This window comes from Heteronotia binoei, chromosome 6 (assembly GCF_032191835.1).
Source record: "Heteronotia binoei isolate CCM8104 ecotype False Entrance Well chromosome 6, APGP_CSIRO_Hbin_v1, whole genome shotgun sequence".
Classification (NCBI taxonomy): domain Eukaryota; kingdom Metazoa; phylum Chordata; class Lepidosauria; order Squamata; family Gekkonidae; genus Heteronotia; species Heteronotia binoei.
In genome coordinates, this window is record NC_083228.1 from 107,794,596 (window position 1) to 107,812,788 (window position 18,193).

An 18,193-nucleotide genomic window follows, 5' to 3' on the forward strand; every position below is an offset into this window, starting at 1 on the left:
CCACCCTAGAAGAGACTGTTAAAGCCATCAAGCAACTGAAAAGTGGCAAGGCAGCGGGAGTTGATGGAATCCCACCAGAGATCTGGAAGCATGGGGGCACAGTACTACATAGCACACTTCACAAAGTACTTGTCACCTGCTGGGAACAAGGCAAACTACCACAGGACTTTTGCGATGCAATCATCATCACTCTACACAAGAACAAAGGAGAAAAGTCAGACTGCTCCAACTACCGGGGGATAACCGTGCTCTCCATTGCAGGCAAAATCCTTGCCAGAATACTCCTAAACAGACTGGTGCCCACCATTGCAGAAGAACTCCTCCCAGAGAGCCAGTGCGGCTTCAGAGCTAACAGGAGCACCACCGACATGGTATTTGTTCTCAGGTAGCTCCAAGAGAAATGCAGGGAACAGAACAAGGGCCTATATGTGACTTTTGTCGACCTTACCAAAGCTTTCGATACCATTAGCAGGAAAGGCCTGTGGCAAATCTTGGAACGTTTAGGATGTCCCCCAAGGTTCCTCAGCATGATCATCCAGCTACATGAAGACCAGCAAGGCCAAGTCAGACACTGCAACGACCTCTCGGAGCCCTTCCCAATAGGCACAGGTGTAAAGCAAGGCTGCGTTCTCGCACCAGCTCTCTTTACAATCTTCTTTAGCATGATGCTTCAAAGAGCCGCAGTAGATCTAGATGATGACGATGGTGTCTACATCTGCTATTGCACTGATGGCAGCCTGTTCAACCTGAGGCGACTGAAGGCTCACTCCAAGACAATGGAAAAACTTATCCGAGAGCTACTGTTTGCTGATGCTGCTGCACTCGTCTCCCACTCGGTATCAGCTCTGCAGCATATGACGTCCTGCTTTGCAGAGGCTGCCAAGCTATTCGGCCTAGAATAGGGCTAAAGAAGACAGAAGTTCTCCACCAGCCTGCACCCCAGGAAGATTATCACCCTCCCTGCATCACTGTGGGTGAATCAGTTCTGAAGACAGTCCAGCAGTTCAGCTACCTGGGGTGCATCATCTCCTCAGATGCCAAGATCGACAAGGAGATTGACAACAGGCTGGCAAAGGCAAACCGTGCATTTGGCCGACTGCACAAAAGAGTGTGGAGCAACAAGCATCTGAAAAAAGGCACTGAATCATGGGTTTTATACCGTCATCACCTGCGACTCCTTGAGCGCTTTCATCAGCGCTGCCTTTGCACCATCCTCAACATCCACTGGAGTGACTTTGTGACCAACACTGAAGTCCTCAAGAGGGCGGAGGTTACAAGCATCGAGGCACTGCTGTTGAAGACGCAGCTGTGCTGGGCAGGGCATATTTCTAGTATGGAAAACCACCGCCTTCCCAAGATTGCTCTGTATGGCGAACTTTCCACCGGCCATCAAAATAGAGGGGCACCAAAGAAGAGGTACAAGGACTCCTTGAAGAAATCCCTTAGCACCTGTCGCATCAACCATCACCAGTGGTCTGACCTAGCCTCAGATCGCAAAGCATGGAGGCACACCATCCACCAGGCTGTCTCTTCCTTTGAGAATGCACGCATAGCTGGTCTTGAGGACAAAAGAAGATTGAGGAAGAATTGCACTGCTACAGCACCAACCCCAAATCAGACTTTTCCCTGCAGCCACTGTGGCCGGATCTGCCTGTCCCACATTGGTCTTGTCAGCCACCAGCAAGCCTGCAGCAGACATGGACTACTGCACCCTTCTTAAATCTTCGTTTGCGAAGTCAAGGCGAGCGAGAGAGAGGGGGACCTGGAAACCCCCCTAACAATGCCTCTGGGCTGGGCCAAACCCAGTTCCTTATTCAAATCTCCTTTGAAATAAAGGCTTCTCTGTGGTTTTCTAAAGAGAAGCTTGTGGTCAGAACCACTGTTTGGATGGAGGACCACTGTATGTCCTCCTGCAGAGGACAGATGCTCATAGCCAGAAATGCTTTGGTAAGGGGACAATTTTTTTTGCTGTTGTTAAGGAGGCCAGTCTCCCCCATCCACTGCTCTCAGCAGTTTGTCAGGAATTGCTCCAGATGATCTTTCCTTCCCTGCCCCACAGGCTTGTACAACTCTGGGTGAGTCGCTTGGTAGGATTGTCAGCCTCCAGATGGGGCCTGGAGATCTTCCACTTTTATAACTGATCTTCAGATAGCAGAGATCAGTTCCAATGGAGAAAATAGATGCTTTGAAGGATGAACTCTATGACATACCCTCTTGCCCTCTCCCGGATCCACCCCCAAAATCCCCAGGTATTTTCCAACACAGACCTGGCAACCTTAACACTTGGCTAGCCCACCCAGAACAATTCCAGGCTAGCCAGCAATGGAGGGGAGGGAAGGTCAATTGGCTCACCAAGAGCAACCAGCCCACCTCCCCTCCCTTCCCTTTCTTTACTGTCTTGCTTGGATGTGTGACGTGTGGTGGTCCAACCCTAATTGCAGCGTACAGAAGGCATGCAGTTGTTCCAGTTCCATATTCAAATGTTCTTTGAAACACTTTATAGTTCTCCAGATAGAAGCTTGTGGTGCCAAACCTTATTCTGGTGGTACTGTATGGTGGTCCAAACCTTATTTTGGTATTCAGAGCTTTTAAACTGTCCAAATTGTTTTCTGGCTGAATTCATGAATAAGTCACAAAAAAGCAACAAATAAAGAACTGGGAACCAAATTCAGCCTCCTGACATTGCAACAGGTTCCCCTCCCCCCCACACCCGCCGCCATCACAATTTTCACCACCAGAGCTGAGGAGTTCTGGTCTGCCTCCAGCAACACCGATGTCAAGCAGAAACCAGAGAGGAGGTGCTTGGGGAGGTGGGAGATTGAAGAAGCCTCTGGGGCCCCCTGTGGGCCATCAACAGCTATAGAGGTGACCAGTGGAATCAAGCATAGGTTTGCTAAAGGACTGCAGTCAGGGCCGACTCACCCACTAGGCAAACTAGGTGGTTGTCTAGGGTGCTGGGATGTCCCAAATTGGGCTCCCCTCCTCCCGGTGCCCCAGGCAAGCACCTAGTTTGCCTGCCTCCTCCACCCACAGCTAGCGTGGTCGCTGAAGAACCCTCTTTTCTCTTCCATTCCCATTGTCCCCCAGGTGGCCCACTCCTTTCCTTTGCACCCTCCCAACACTCCGCACACTGTCCATGCCTCCTCCACCGGCCTGCCAGTGCTACCACCACCTCCTTTCCTTTCCCTTCCCTTTCCTTTCACACCACCCCAGCACGCTGCTCACCCACCACCCATGTCTTCTTTGCTGGCCTGCCACTACTACCACCATCTGCGTATTCTTTCATTTCCTTTCCCTTCCCTTCCCATCACCTCCCCCCCCCCCCCGATCACAGTGAGCTGCACCTGAGCCCTGCCATCTGCAGTGTGGCTTGCGGTGTGATCGCACTGGGGGGGAGGTGAAGGAAAGGGAAAGGAGGGGTGGGTAGTGCTGGTAGTGGGTGGTGGCAGGCTGGTGGAGGAGGCATGGGTGGCGGGCAGTGCACTGGGGGGTGCAACAGAGCATGGCGCTACATTGCAGCGCTGCAGGAGGTGGCAGGGGGCGCCTGCCTAAGGCACCATGCGCCATTGGGCCGGTGCTGACTGCAGTAGATGCCGCACAGGTGGTAGGCAGTGTGCTGGGGGGGGGTGCAACAGAGCATGGCGTTGCATTGCAGCACTGCAGGAGGTGGTGGGGGGCACCTGCCTAGGACACCACACACCATTGGGCTGTCGCTGACTGAAATAGATGCCAAACCAGCACATCTACTACATCAAATACCTTGTCCCTGGTTTGCACATCAAAGACTTTACCCCACAGGGCAGCTGGTTTGAGTCCTTAAAAAAGAGGGATATGGAGTATATCTGTACCCCCATCTTATGGCTTATAATATTTAATACTTTTCCTTTCCATTTTCACCAAAACTTTGCAAGGCTGGGGGTGTGGCTTCAATCACTGGCCAACCAGCAGCCATTATCTGCCCTAACTTCTCACTCTTAAATCAACTCTAATTCACTATTCTAAAACAAACTAGACTTTAAATATGCCACCTAAAGCCTCCAAGGGTAATCAAAAGCAAAAGAAGACTGGGGGAGCTCCCTCATTAACGGAAGGGGTTTTTTTGTCTTGGCTGAAGTAGCTAGCACCTCCTCGGCTCCTTCGAGCCATGGAGATACAAACACTGCTGACTCTCTTCTAATGACAACATTTGTACTAGAAGCGTTGGGAAATCAACATCAAGAGTTAAGATATGATGGATATGATAACTCTTTTAGCTCAATATATGGACAAATTGGAGACTCAACATAAGTAAATAGCCTTGTGAGAAGATAAGCAACTGCCTTGTGAGAAGATAAGTCTCACTGGAAAAGACAAATGGTGTTAGGAACAATCGAAGGCAGTAGGAAAAGAAGACCCAACCTGAGATGCGTTGACTTCATTAAGGAAGCCATGGCTTTCAGTTTGCAAGATCTGAGCAAGACTGTTAACAATAAGACATTTTGGAGGTCATTAATTCATAGGGTCACCATAAGTCAAAAGTGAATTGATAGCACTTAACACATACACACAATCTGCCTTCAATCGCAGTGAGAAAAATGAACTATAAACAAAATAATAAAATAAAATACGTACAGTTTGATTTTTCACCCAACCCAAAAGCATTTGGACATAAGGTGTATTGCAGTGCAATCCTAAATACATTTTCCTAGAAGTAAACTCCACTTCAGTAGGATTCTTCTGAGTAGACCTGTTTGGGATTCCCCTGAAAATAACTTTTGAGTTAATGAAATAGACTTTTATACAGAAACATTCCTATTTTTGTCTACTTAAAAATCAGTGTTCCTTTAGGCTGAATAACTTGGACAAGGCTGTTTACACTGTAATAGATCATATATGATGTTGATATTGAAATTTGTGGTTTGCCTCTGAGAGAGAGAGAGTATGCCATTAAAAATAATGGGATTTATTAAGCATAATTCCATTCTCCCCACATTTTCCCTCCAATATGATTGGTTATTAATTATAAAGCCTTCTTGTCTTTGCTTCTGTGGGGCTGCAGAATGGTTCACAGGCATATCATAATGGTTCACCCAAGGTGCTAAGCAGTTTTCAGCCTAGTTGCTGGCCAGATGGAAACTAGTAAGCTCTTGTCTGTCTCTCTGATCGTTTGATTATCAGTTAGTCTCAGTGATTCTCCAGGGTCTATCCTCGCTTCCATAGTTTCCTAGGCTGAAATGAAAAACCTGGACATCAACTTACAATTTACATCTTGTTGCCAGTTTCAAACAACTTCAGATTTTTCTGAATGACAGTTGAATACCTTGGTTTTTTAGTGTCACCTGGGAAACATAAGCTCCATTTTACCTGTAAAGCTGATATGAAGGATATAAAGGTGCTCTTGCATTCTTTATCAGCAATACATTGTGTACAACTAACTTACCTCTTCAGGCATGCCTGCACTATTGTATCATACACTTTTGATGTGGCTTTCACTTGTATATGTATCTACCACTTCTGTGCCAGGAGTCACTCACATAAGTATTCTCTTAATCCAGCATTCATGTTGCATTCACCAGCATGGGCCCTCACTTTGAAGCCTTATTCACAAATGAGATTAACCCTAGATGTGCTGCACCATTCCTCTGAAGATAATCACAAGCTCTCTCGCTCTCTCTCATTCTGAATCCACCATTCTTCTTATACCACTACTGGAAAAACTGTATGATGGATATTAAATACTATTTACTGTCTCCAAACTACACATGTAATGCCAAAAATATTTTTTTTTTGGGGGGGGGCTAACAGTCCACCAGAAGAATTGTTTCAGATGTTTAGCCGCAAATATCAAAGTACTAACATGTGAGCATGTGGAGGACTGGAGTGAGGGGGGAATTAAAAGCTTTTATATATCATTGATTGAGAAACAGAGAAAAACATAATTTAAAGGCATTTTAAATTTCCATTCTTTCCATTTGATACTAAATTTCTATTTGTTTTGTGGCATGCAGCTGGTGAAATGATGACAAAGTAGCTTGCAATTATCCGAGTGACATTAGAATCCATCTGAAATGGACACTAAAGGAAGAACCCAGCATCCCCCATTTGCAATTCCAGCTTCCTTTGGCACTGAACCAACTTCACAGATATGCATTCCTTTTTTCCCCCCAGTAAATCCCATGGCCAATGAATGCTGCTATGGCAACGAAAGCCTGGAAAGCCAGGGGGGCTTGGATATAAACAGTTGTTTTTTAAAAAATGTTCTGGACGAATTGGGCTGTAGAGTCGCATTATACTGCAGAATTGATGACAACCTACAGGTTTACAAGAGATGGTTTATCAAAAGGATGTGCAGATCTGTGCCATGGATTTGGGCTTCGAAATGTGTCAGTTTCTTAATTACCATGTTGAGTTTTTATTATCAATTACAGTATGGTTCATTCAAGTCATGCAGGTACATCACCACTGGTTGTACAAGGCTTTCTAAAAATAGACTTTCCAAGGCAGAACACAACCTTCATAACAAATATTGTTGCACACCCACACCCCAAATCTATTTCTGAGACAGCTCTAAAAGTAAAAGTTCTATTCTTAGATTAGCACAATAAATAGTTCATGCCAGTTTAGTAAATCAAATATTCCATACTGCTAGCTTAATAAGATGGGGAGTCATGCATGAAATGACTGCCAGGTTAATGACACAGGCAGGCATGTGTGGTGTGCATTTGCATTAAAAAGCATCGAATGTGCTCCTAAATCCTTTAAATTAGTCATCAACTCTTAAATAGCCATTTAACTAAGTCTTTGCCGAGAATCAGACAGGAAGAAAAGAACCACATTTTATAAAAGTAGCCATGTAAGAGAGTTAAAACCAGAATATTGTGTGTTTTTAAAATTTCTATTTTATAAAGCTTGAAAATGAAAAGAGTGGCAGAGTAAACCAATCAACAAACAAGTGATGCTAGTCTTCTTGTGATTCTTAATGAAATGCAGGGAGATTTCTGATCAGGTGAACTGCTCAGGAAACATAAAAGCAAGCTTGGAGCCAAACTTCAAAGCGACCAAGGCTGCAAACCTAGATACACTTACTAAGAAAGTAAGCCTCAGTGAACTCAGTGGGACTTGTGAGTAAACAAGTTTAGATTGCACTGATGCACTCCAGTCCCACTAGGATGCCTGGACATTATTTAAAACTACACTAATTTATGCCCAAGTACCAGTCGTTTCCGACTCTGGGGTGATGGCGCAACACGACATTTTCATGGTAGACTTTTTACGGAGTGGTTTGCTTTTGCCTTCCCCAGCCATCTACACTTTCCCCCCAGCAAACCAGGTACTCATTTACCAACAACCTTGAGCCAGCTACTTAAACCCAGCTTCTGCTGGGATCAAACTCAGGTCGTGAGCAGAGAGCTTGGACTGCAGCACAGCACCTTTACCACTGTGCACCACCGGGCTGATATATAGATACAGATATAGATGATATAGATATAGATATACATAATAGTGCCAATACACTGAGGAAAAGAGAATTTGAGGAACTGACTGCTGGAACCACTGTTTTCCAGACGGTGAAGGACTGAGACAAATTGAGCTGATAAGAGAGATGATATTCTATTACTGGTGATGGTGGTGGTAGGTGTCTTCAAGTCCCCACTGACTTATGGCAATCCTGAGGGGTTTTCAAGGCAAGAGACATTCAGAGGTGGTTTGCCATTGCCTGCCTTTGCATCAGAACCCTAGTATTCTTTGGAAGACTCCCATTCAAATACTGACCACGGCTGACCTTGCTTAGCTTCCATGATCTGACAAGATCAGGCTAGATAGCAAAACTGAAAATTAATAAGGCTGAAGGTTCAAGTGGCATACAATCATTATGTTCAACTTTCTGCATCATATAATATTTGTGGCAGCATTTCTTTTAGGTTGGCCCTCTTTATGAAATTGGCTACAGCAGCTTTTTATGAAAGTGGCAACAATTCTAAGCTCTAAGGAACTTCAGCATTCATATTTGCTCTCAGAGAAAAGCATAAGTGGAGAATCAAGGTCAGTGTGTGACAGTTCATAGCTGTCTCAGGGCAGGAATTGCCTTATTTGGTATGGTCCTTATATAGTACTGGCAGGAAGCAAGAGAACTAGCCATTTATAAAATTAGGTTAAAGGTAAAAGTGAACTGAGGGCAATCATAGCCTCAAATGTTTTCATTTGGCAGTGTGATTGTTGACATTAAAATGCAGTTGGAATGCATAACATCAGATACTATCTGATAAGAGATGGGTTCAAGCCTTTATAAGCCCTGGACTTTTGTGCAAAAGGGGCTGATGGCATGAGAGGCAGGGACCTCTATGCTGCTCAGCTCAGAAATTAACAAGTCTTTGTTAATTTCAAGCCTGATCTGAATAGAGACAGGAGACTGTCCCTAGGCTGGTCAGGTCAAACAAATGGGACTTGGGACTTAGATTTTAAATGGGAAAATGTAACTAATAGGGTGAAGTTCCTGTTGGGACTTATATTTTTCATAATGCTCTCTGCTTTATTGTAGAACTATGCTTTACACTTGACTGAATTCCAACTGTGTAACTGTTTTGTGAAAGTTATCTAAACTGTTTTCTGTTTTGCTTTTCTATCCATATATTTTAAGCCTTCTGTCTAAAAAAGAAACTTGGAGTCTAATAAAGCCTACCTGTTATTAAGTGTGTATTTATCTGTTATTAAGTGTGTATTAGCCTTCGGTTAACTGCAGGTTGTTTTGGTTTTGTGTTGCTGGGGGTACAAAATAAATCCCCCAACTCATAATTCTCAAGCTGTGAAGGCTAACGTTGCACAAAAAATTCACTTTAATAATGCTGTGCTTACAATTTACTCTTCATCCTCTGCCTTATATGTATGGCTAAGTTTCATTCCAGTTTATCTGAGGAAGTGTGCCTGCACAGGAAAGCTTACACCCTGAATAAAACTTTGTTGGTCTTAAAGGTGACATGGGACTCTAACTTCATTCTGTTTATACTGTGAAACTTTTTATTAGTCATTTTGAATAATATGTATTGAAAAATAGCAAAAGAATCATTTTTATACACAGGAACACAGACTTTCCAATTTCCTGGGGGGGGGGAGCTGGGGCTGGGCCAGAGACATTGCTATGCTAGGTCCTTAAAAGAATTGGGCCCAGTGATATCATAAGGAGGAGCCAGGGACATCACAGGCCATTGTCACTATTTATGGAGGTGGAGGCCTGTGGGATTTAGAAAGGGGTTGGGAGGGGGGCTGGGAGCCCACCTAGCAATGCCCCTGGGCTGGGCTAAACCCTGGAAAAAGTGGGAGTTGGCTGGGAAGACATAGTGGAGATTCCTCCATGCCTCTCATTCAGGTCTATACTTCAAGATGTTGTAGGTGTACAATAGTAATCTTCCTTATCGGAACAGATTTCCTCTTTCTAATTACAAACTTGTCCATGGCAAATTGAATTGAGTAGTGGACTAAAAACAATTCAAAGGAAAATATAAAGATCCTGGAGAAGAAATTACCTATAAAAAAAGGAGGGATAGCCATATTAATAATAATTTAATCCCTGCAGTTTCTAAATTTGTGAATGATAGAAATAGGCTCAGATCTCTGAGACTAGAATGACAGCTTCCAGAGTGGAATGATGGTATCTAGGAAGATAACTGGTGCTCTTGGACTGGAATGACAGGTTGCAGAGTGGGATGACAGCCCCTGGGAGTAGCAGAAGTGTTCCAGGACTGGAATGACAACCCCCGGAATAGAATGACAACCCCTGGAATTAACAGAAATGTTCTGGGACTAGCATTCCACTCTGAGGGCTGTTGTTCCAGTCACAAAGCATTGAGCCTCTTCCCAGGGGCTGCCATTCCACTATGTAACCTGTCATTCCAGCCTCAGAGCACAAATTCTATTGGTAGGGACTGTTATTCCAATCTGGGGGCTGTCATTCCAGTTCCATAATAGACTATATGGGCCCGAAGACCTTGATGGAAAAACCATTCCACATTTTCTTTGCAACTTTTTTTGTGCTGTAATGTATTTCAGTGGAGTCCAAGCAAGTCAATTGGCATCCCTGGCTCCCATTATTTCCAGTGGGCCTTCAAGCCTCTCCCATTGTTTCCAATAGGCAATCCTGTCACTCCTTTTAGCACATCCCTGTTGGTTGCCCCCTTTGAAACTGTACCATACCACTTCAAGTAATGACAAAATAAAGAGCATGAACATGTATAGAGTGTACATTCCTTGCCAATGTACTCTCTGGACTGCACAAAAGGCAAAAGGAAATTTTAAAAGACCTCTAATCTGCATGCCTCCCCCCAGCCTTGTTCATCAGGTGGGTTTATCATTTAAAAATGAAATGGAAATTGAAAGAAGTGTTTAAGAATGGCTGAAGTAGCCCCCTTCCCCAATCAGTACCATGAAAAAAGCAACTGTTCTCAGTCAAGGATATATAGACCAAAGTAAAATAAAATAGAGAAAAAAATGTCCCCCAAAATGTAAGTTGGAACCAAGAAAGTATGTTGGGCCTAACAGAGGCTTTGCAGTCTGACTGTTGCTACATTGAAAGTGGATGATTTTGGGGGGAGGGGTCAAACAGCTGATCTCAGGATAATCAAAACCTTCCAGATCCTTCAGACAATCTATTTCCATAAGGACTCTGCGCCATTAGATGACTGGGGAGAAAAGCCTTTTGGTGAATCATTCCCTATTTTCATTGTTGGAACAGATTCTTAGATACTTTCCTAATATGTGGCCAAAAGTAAGAAACAATAAATCAATTGATGTCTGTAGGACCTTTCCTCATTTCAGAAAACTCTGAGAGAGAGTGGATAAGGAGTGCTATAAGGGTGAGGTTTGGCTTTCTAAACAGCTGGCAAAGTTGCTGAGAATTTCTGAGTTTGTGTGACTGTGTGATTGCTGGGGAACTGCTGTTTGTTTGGTTTGAGTGGGCTGAAGGTGATTGTTGCTAATTGATTAGGAATGGTTGTGTTCTTGGGGCAGACTGAGGCCCTACCCTCTTTGCATTATTAAGCTGCACCTTGCCAGAGGCATGAGCCTTTGGTGCGAGCCGAAGGGCGAGAGCTAAAGGGCTCTTGGCCTGTGGGTCTTAGCCTGGGGGCCGTGTAAGGACCAGGAACCCAGATCCCTATTTTCCTTGTGTTCCCAATAAGGTAAGTAGACCCTCCAGAAGAAGAATCACATAAACAAACAGGGTTTAAAAGGGAACTGTATATTTTTTAAAAAGCTATCATGAAGGTAGAATGCCAGCAGGGAGGTGGAGGCTTTCCAGTATTTTGCACTGAGTGTCACATGTATGACTATCTGCCCACAGGACAGAAGTCTTGGGTGGTGTGCTCGATGCATGGAGCTCCTGGTCCTCAGGAAACAAGTTTGTACTCTTGAGGCCAAGGTGACTGACCTGGAGAAGCAGAGACAGTCAGTTAGCCACTCAGAGAAGACTCTCGGGGACGTATTAGATGAACCCCACTGTGAACATGGCAGCCCTGCTGCCAGGGCACATGAGGGTCGAGAGGGAACAGGGCACCGTACTGAGGATTAGGGGAATGCGCCCTCAGAAGGGACCTCTTCTTCAGTTGGTGAGCGGGTATCCTTTCGTGCCAAGGAACCATCCCTGGGCAGGGAGAGAGGGGGGGTCTTGGTAGTTGGTGATTCAATCCTTAGGCAAGTAGACAGCTGGGGGCAAAACCGCATACTGACCGTATGGTGACTTGCCTGCCTGCTGCAAAGGTAGCGGACATTATGCGTGTTGTAGATAAGCTGATAGACAGTGCTGGGGAGGAGCCAGTGGTCATAGTGCGTGTTGGCACCAATGATGTGGGGAAATGCAGTCGTGAGGTCCTGGAGGAAAAATTTAGGCTGCTAGGCAGGAGACTTAAGAACAGAACCTCCAAGGTAGCCTTCTCAGAAGTGCTACCTGTTCCATGTGCAGGGCCTGAGAGACAGGCACAAATTAGATGTCTCAATGTGTGGATGAGACGATGGTGTAGGGAGGAAGGGTTTAAGTTTGTTAGGCACTAGGATGCTTTCTGGAACAAGCGGGAGCTGTACAAAAGAGATGGTTGTCCACTTGTCCCCAGATGGAACCAGGCTGCTGGCGCTTAAAATCAAAAAGGTGGCAGAGCAGTTTTTAAACTAAACCTTGGGGGAAAGCTGACAAAAGATTAAATGTCTCTGGTTCAGGAGGACTCATCTCAAAGAGATGAAGGGTTAGCTGTTACTTTTCTATCGCCCACCAAATCAAAAGATAAAGGACGATTATAATATGATGGAAGGATTAAAGATAGTGGCTAAACATAAAAACAGTGTCGTAATAGGTGATTTTAACTACCTGCAGATTGGTTGGGTCAATATGTGTTCTGATTGAGAGAAAGAGATTGAGTTTCTAGACGCTCTCAATGACTGTGCTATGGAGCAGATGGTCTCAGAACCTACCAAGGGTGGGGCAATCCTGGATTTGGTCCTAAGTAATGCCCAAGACTTGGTGAGTGATGTAAAAGTGATTGCACTGCTTGGGAGCAGTGACCATAACATTATTGATTTCACCATTTGTATAAATAGGGAGTTGCCCCAAAAGACCAGCACAACCACATTTAACTTCTCTGAGATAAGGAGGCATGTGAAGAAGAAACTGAAAGGAATGATAAATACAGTCAAAATCCTTGGGGAAGCTTGGAGACTATTTAAAACTGCAATCCTAGAAGCTCAGATAAAATATATACCACAAGTTAGGAAAGACGCAAACAGGTATAAGAAAAGGCCTGCATGGTTAACAAACAAAGTTACGGAAGCTGTAAAAGGTAAGAAGGATTCCTTTAAGCAGTGGAAAGCTAGTCCAAGTGAGATTAATAAAAGGGAGCACAGGCTGTGGCAAATCAAATGCAAGACTGTGATCAGGCAGAGACTATGAGGAGCATATTACAAAAAACATAAAGACCAACAATAAAAATTTCTTCAAATATATTTGAAGCAGGAAACCAGCCAGGGAGGCAGTGGGACCCTTGGATGACCAAGAGGTAAAAGGATTACTGAAAGAGGATAGGGAAATGGCTGAGAAGCTGAATGAATTTTTTGCTTCCATCTTCACTGTGGATGAGAAATGTTTGCCCGCTCCAGAACCACTAATTTTGGAAGGGGTGTTGAAAGACCTGAGTCAGACTGAGGTGACAAGGGAGGAGATCCTACAACTGATTGATGAATTAAAAACTAATAAGTCACCAGGTCTGGATGGCATACATCCAAGGGTTCTGAAAGAACTCAAAGGTGGTCTGGATCTCCTGACAAAAATATGTAATCTTTCATTGAAATCTGCCTCCGTTCCTGAGGACTGAAAGGTAGCAAATGTCACCCCCATCTTTAAAAAGGGTTCCAGAGGAGATCCAGAAAATTACAGGCCAGTCAGTCTGACTTCAATACCAGGAAAGTTGGTAGAAACTATTATCAAGGACAGAATGAGTAGGCACATTGATGAACATAAGTTATTGAGGAAGACTCAGCATGGGTTCTGTAAGGGAAGATCTTGCCTCATTAACCTGTTATAGTTCTTTGAGGGGGTGAACAAACATGTGGACAAAGGAGACCCAATAGATGTTGTTTACCTTGACTTCCAGAAAGCTTTTGATAAAGTTCCTCATCAAAGGCTCCTTAGTAAGCTCAAGAGTCATGGAGTAAAAGGACAGGTCCTCTTGTGGATCAAAAACTGGCTAATTAATAGGAAGCAGAGAGTGAGTATAAATGGGCAGTCTTGGAAGTGGAGGACGGTAAGCAGTGGGGTGCTGCAGGGCTCAGTACTGGGTCCCATGCTCTTTAACTTGTTCATTCATGATTTGGAATTGGGAGTAAGCAGTGAAGTGGCCAAGTTTGCAGATGACACTAAATTGTTCAGGGTGATGAAAACCAGAGAGAATTAAGAGGCACTCCAAAGGGATCTGTTGAGGCTGGGTGAGTGGGCGTCAACGTGGCAGATGAGGTTCAATGTGGCTGAATAGGCAGTATTGCATCCAGCTATTTCTTTATTCCATCTAATTCTACGGCAACAGTGGGGAGTTTGGATGTTGTTGTCTACTGCAACATGGAAATATAAAACTCACTTGTGAGTAATTTTATGTATTCCACTATTGATTTGAGTGCAGGGTAGTGTTTCACAATTCCAGTGGGTAGCCTTCACATAATTGCTTTTCTTGTTTTATATGACTGTTTTATGTAACTGAGATTCTTCAAAACCATCATAAAAATCCCTGAGAAGTAAAAGCTTTGGGATATAATAGAGAAATTATAACATAATTTAAAATATTTCAGAAGACTGGAGGGTTTTTTTTAATTCCATGGATTTGGGGGGAAAGAAGACTTATTCACACACATTACTTTTCAAATAATTCAAGAGATAAATTTGCCCAAGAAAACCATTATTAAATGGGGGAAACTATGAGCCATTCCCGGTGGGAAAACTTCTTCTTGGAAGCAGAAGCTCTCATCCTTTTATATTGTGTATCTAGGGCACAGCATGCTTCAGCAAAGTATGGAAAGTTAAGGATGGAACTGAGCCAATCTGTGTGCAAAAATGCTCTAAATTCATTACTCTCAATTAAAATGAACGAGGTTAAGAATTGCATCAATCAGAGAAAGCACTTGCAGCAGGAAAACAGGAGACAAGGTGTGTACACTGAGAAATTAACTCGACTATTAGCAAAATATATGCAAACTAATCTATGTAGACTTGTAAATGCAGGGCTTTTGGGGGGCAGGAGTGCACAAGAGCGGCACTCCACCTGAGCTGGCCAGGGCTCTGGTTGGCATGCTGGGGAAGGAGCAGAGAGGCATCTTTAAACACTCCCCACACTCAGAAAGGCATGGTGTTGGTTTTTTTTAACCACCCTGTAACACAGAGTGTTGGACTGAATGGGTCATTGGCTTGATCCAACATAGCTTCTCTTACGTTCTTATAGGGGAGCTCCTGCCAAGCTTTTTCTACAAAAAAATGCCCTTTGTAAATGTGTTACTCACCTTGCATGTGAATATTTAGAAATGATAGCCACTGCTCTTAACAAGGTAGTGCTTGTGTTTTAAATGTTAATTTTACTATTCCTAAGAAGCACAGACAGAAACCACTGGTTTGTTGGAAGGTCACGGAAATAAATTTGGCTGGCACGCATATTTGTATTATGGAAAAAAGAAGATGGACTTTTTTTCTTTCACCATTATATAAGAAGTAATTTATTAAATACATGGATGAAATACAAGAAATATGGAGATGAGAGAAGACCGTTATGGATAGTGCCAACTGAAGTAATAAAAATAACGGCTGAGATAGGTGAAGAAAAGTGGCTGCCATATAATCAATTATTAAAAATACAAAGTGGAAAAATAGAACTGAAAATTGCTTAAGAGTTGAATCATAAATATGATTGGTTTCAAATGCAACAAATAAAGAGCATGGTAGAGAATGATATTAAAACTGAAGGAATAAGGAAAGAGCAAACAGAAATGGAAAAAGTTCTGCTTAGAGACAATGATAAATTAATTTCAAAAGTATATAAATTACTTCTACAATGGTCTACAGAAGATGAAGTAGTGAAATCTCAAATGATCAAATGGGCAATTAATGTAAATAAAGAAATAAAGATGGAATCTTGGGAATATCTGTGGAAGAACTCTATGAAACTCACAACATGTCAAAGTATTAACGAAAATTGTTTTAAGATGATGTATAGATGGTATATGACTTCTAAAAAATTAGCAAAGATGAATAACAAGATGCCAGACAGATGTTGGAAATGTAAAAAGCATGAAGGTTCTTTCTACCATATGTGGTGGACTTGTGAAAGAGCAAAACAGTATTGGCAAATGATTGAACAAGAAATTTCTAAGATATTGGGATATGAAGTAATGAAAGTTGCAGAGACTTTCTTATTGGGATTACAAATGGAAAAATTTCCAAAAGAAGATAGAACTTTAATCTGGTACTTGCTTTCAGCTGCTATGACATTGTATACGCAGTTGTGGAAGCAAGAAAAAATACCAGAGAAATGGGATTGGATTATAAAAGTTATGACATGGAGTGAAATGGACAAATTAACAAGAATATTAAGAGACTATGATTTAGAAGCTTTTAAGAAGGAGTGGAAAAAGTTTAGAAGATATGTAGAAAAAGAGTGGAAAATGAAAGGACACTGGATAATTTTTGATAATGATTAAGTTTTAAAAAGAAGAATATAAATTTTTGTTTTAATAGTTAAGGGTACCTTTAATATTTGTTTTTTTAAGTAAATAACACTGGCGGGGGTCAAGTTACGGGGGGGAGGGGTGGGTGAAAAGTTATATATGGGGTAGATTAATTTTTTTTAAGTTGTAAGATATAGATATAGATTTATTACCATATGTTACCAATAAAAATTGTATCACAAAGAAACCACTGGTTTGTTACAAATGCCAATCTATTGGTTTTCAAACCACACATAGAGGATATGATTGACAGAGCTGTAAACTGGAGCTAAGGATAGACCAGGGGGGTTTCTTTACAAAGCTCTAGGGAAGCCAAGGGTTTCAGAAAAATTTTAAATCTAAAAACATACATTGAAGAATTTAAAAAGAAACCCAAATTACAGAAAGAAGACAAATTACGGAAAGAAGACATAGAAGTACCTAACCCATTGTTTTAAGAAAAGAATGCCTACTGAACTCTCAGTGGCTGCTGGGGATTGCTAGGCAACCAAAACAATACTGCCCAGCCTTTCAAGCCTTGATTTCTGTAAAACAAAGCTGGGGGATCAGGAGTAGACTGGGCACTTGAAACAGCCTTGGAGAAGGTCCCTCCCATTGTCATGTCCACTGACCTAGAAAGACTCACTGGGGACAGTCCCAATGGGAACTACCAAAAACTACCTACCTATACAATGGCCTGGCCCAGTGAAGGCAGTCACCATACAACTCAGTATAGCCCAGCACGATGGTAGACACTTCACTACTGAGCCTGGCCACCACGTAACTTAGCAGCCATCTTGTTATTGGATCTAGCCCAGCTCATTAGTGTTGTTCTGCATAATTGGGCCCACCCAATGCTAGCAGCAGCCACTGTGCAACCGGACTTGCTCAGCACAGGCAGCCAACACACAACTCAGCCTGACTTTTCCCAGTGGTCAACCCCCCTCCCCGACCTTACTCCATGGTCTCCTGCTGGTTGTCTGAGGAGAAGCATTCAGAGTAAGGAAGACGAAAAGGTTGGTTGTGGGAAAGGGGCAGATAAAGGTAAATTGGCTGGTTGGTGGGAAAGAGAGAATGAAACAAGAAAAAAGGAGAGGCTATAAGGGCTGTCGTGGAAGGGGAAAAGGTAATATTTGGGGCAGGGATACAGTGGAAAATCAGATGCCCCTGGCAAGTCATTGAAGGTCCTCAGTTTGTATTACTGTATCTCTCTCTCTCTCCCTCTCTCTCTCCCTCTCTCTCTCTATATATATATAACACACACACAATTGGTTCAACAAACAAAGTTATTTACTTACTTTTTCCAGCCCTATGTGGGAGATTTAACTAGAATTTCCAACTCTTACAACAGGAGAAAATAAAGAACTAAACGTTATTCTGCTAAGTTATTTTATTAGTTGTGCAGTTTAATGATCTGAAAATACTGATACTACCATTGTGTTGTATTGGCCATGGGCCTTTAAAAAAAGTTTTTGGCCATATTGTGGCTTGTGGTCAGCATGGAGGAAAGCAGGGGTTATAAATATTTTGAAATAATAACCAACAAATTTCATTAATAATGCTTAGGCTTCCCAACCCTCCCACCCTGGCGGGGGTCCCCTGGATTTGCAGCGTCTTCCCCCGCTCTCCAAAAATCTGGAAGCGGGGGGAGGGCGGCGGAAATGGCGCCAAGGAGCATGACAAGCCACGAGTCCGGGTCCTTCTGAGACCATCTCGGAGGAGCAGCCTCTAAATAAATCCAAGTGGGCAGCCCTGTTGGTCTGAATCCTACTTTGTTCCTCCGGCCTTGGATCGCTCCTATATTGTAGGAAAGACCGCGAATGTGTTCGCGGCAGACCAGGCAGGTTGGACTCTCTTTCAGTTGCGCTCGTTTCCCCCACACACACATGATCAGGCTGGGCGGGGCGCAGGCACGTTGCAGGGCTGGGCAGCAGCAGGCACTGAAATTCAAATCTGAAGGGTGGTTGATAGCCACTCTCGCCTCAGAGGGACGCAG

The 18,193-nt window shown here is 43.3% G+C and overlaps 1 protein-coding gene across 2 annotated transcripts in view; it reads left to right on the forward strand.

Moving 5' to 3' along the window:
* Positions 1–18,193, forward strand: part of GYG1 (glycogenin 1) — a 571,889-nt gene that overhangs the window by 92,889 nt on the left and 460,807 nt on the right. The window lies entirely within an intron of this gene.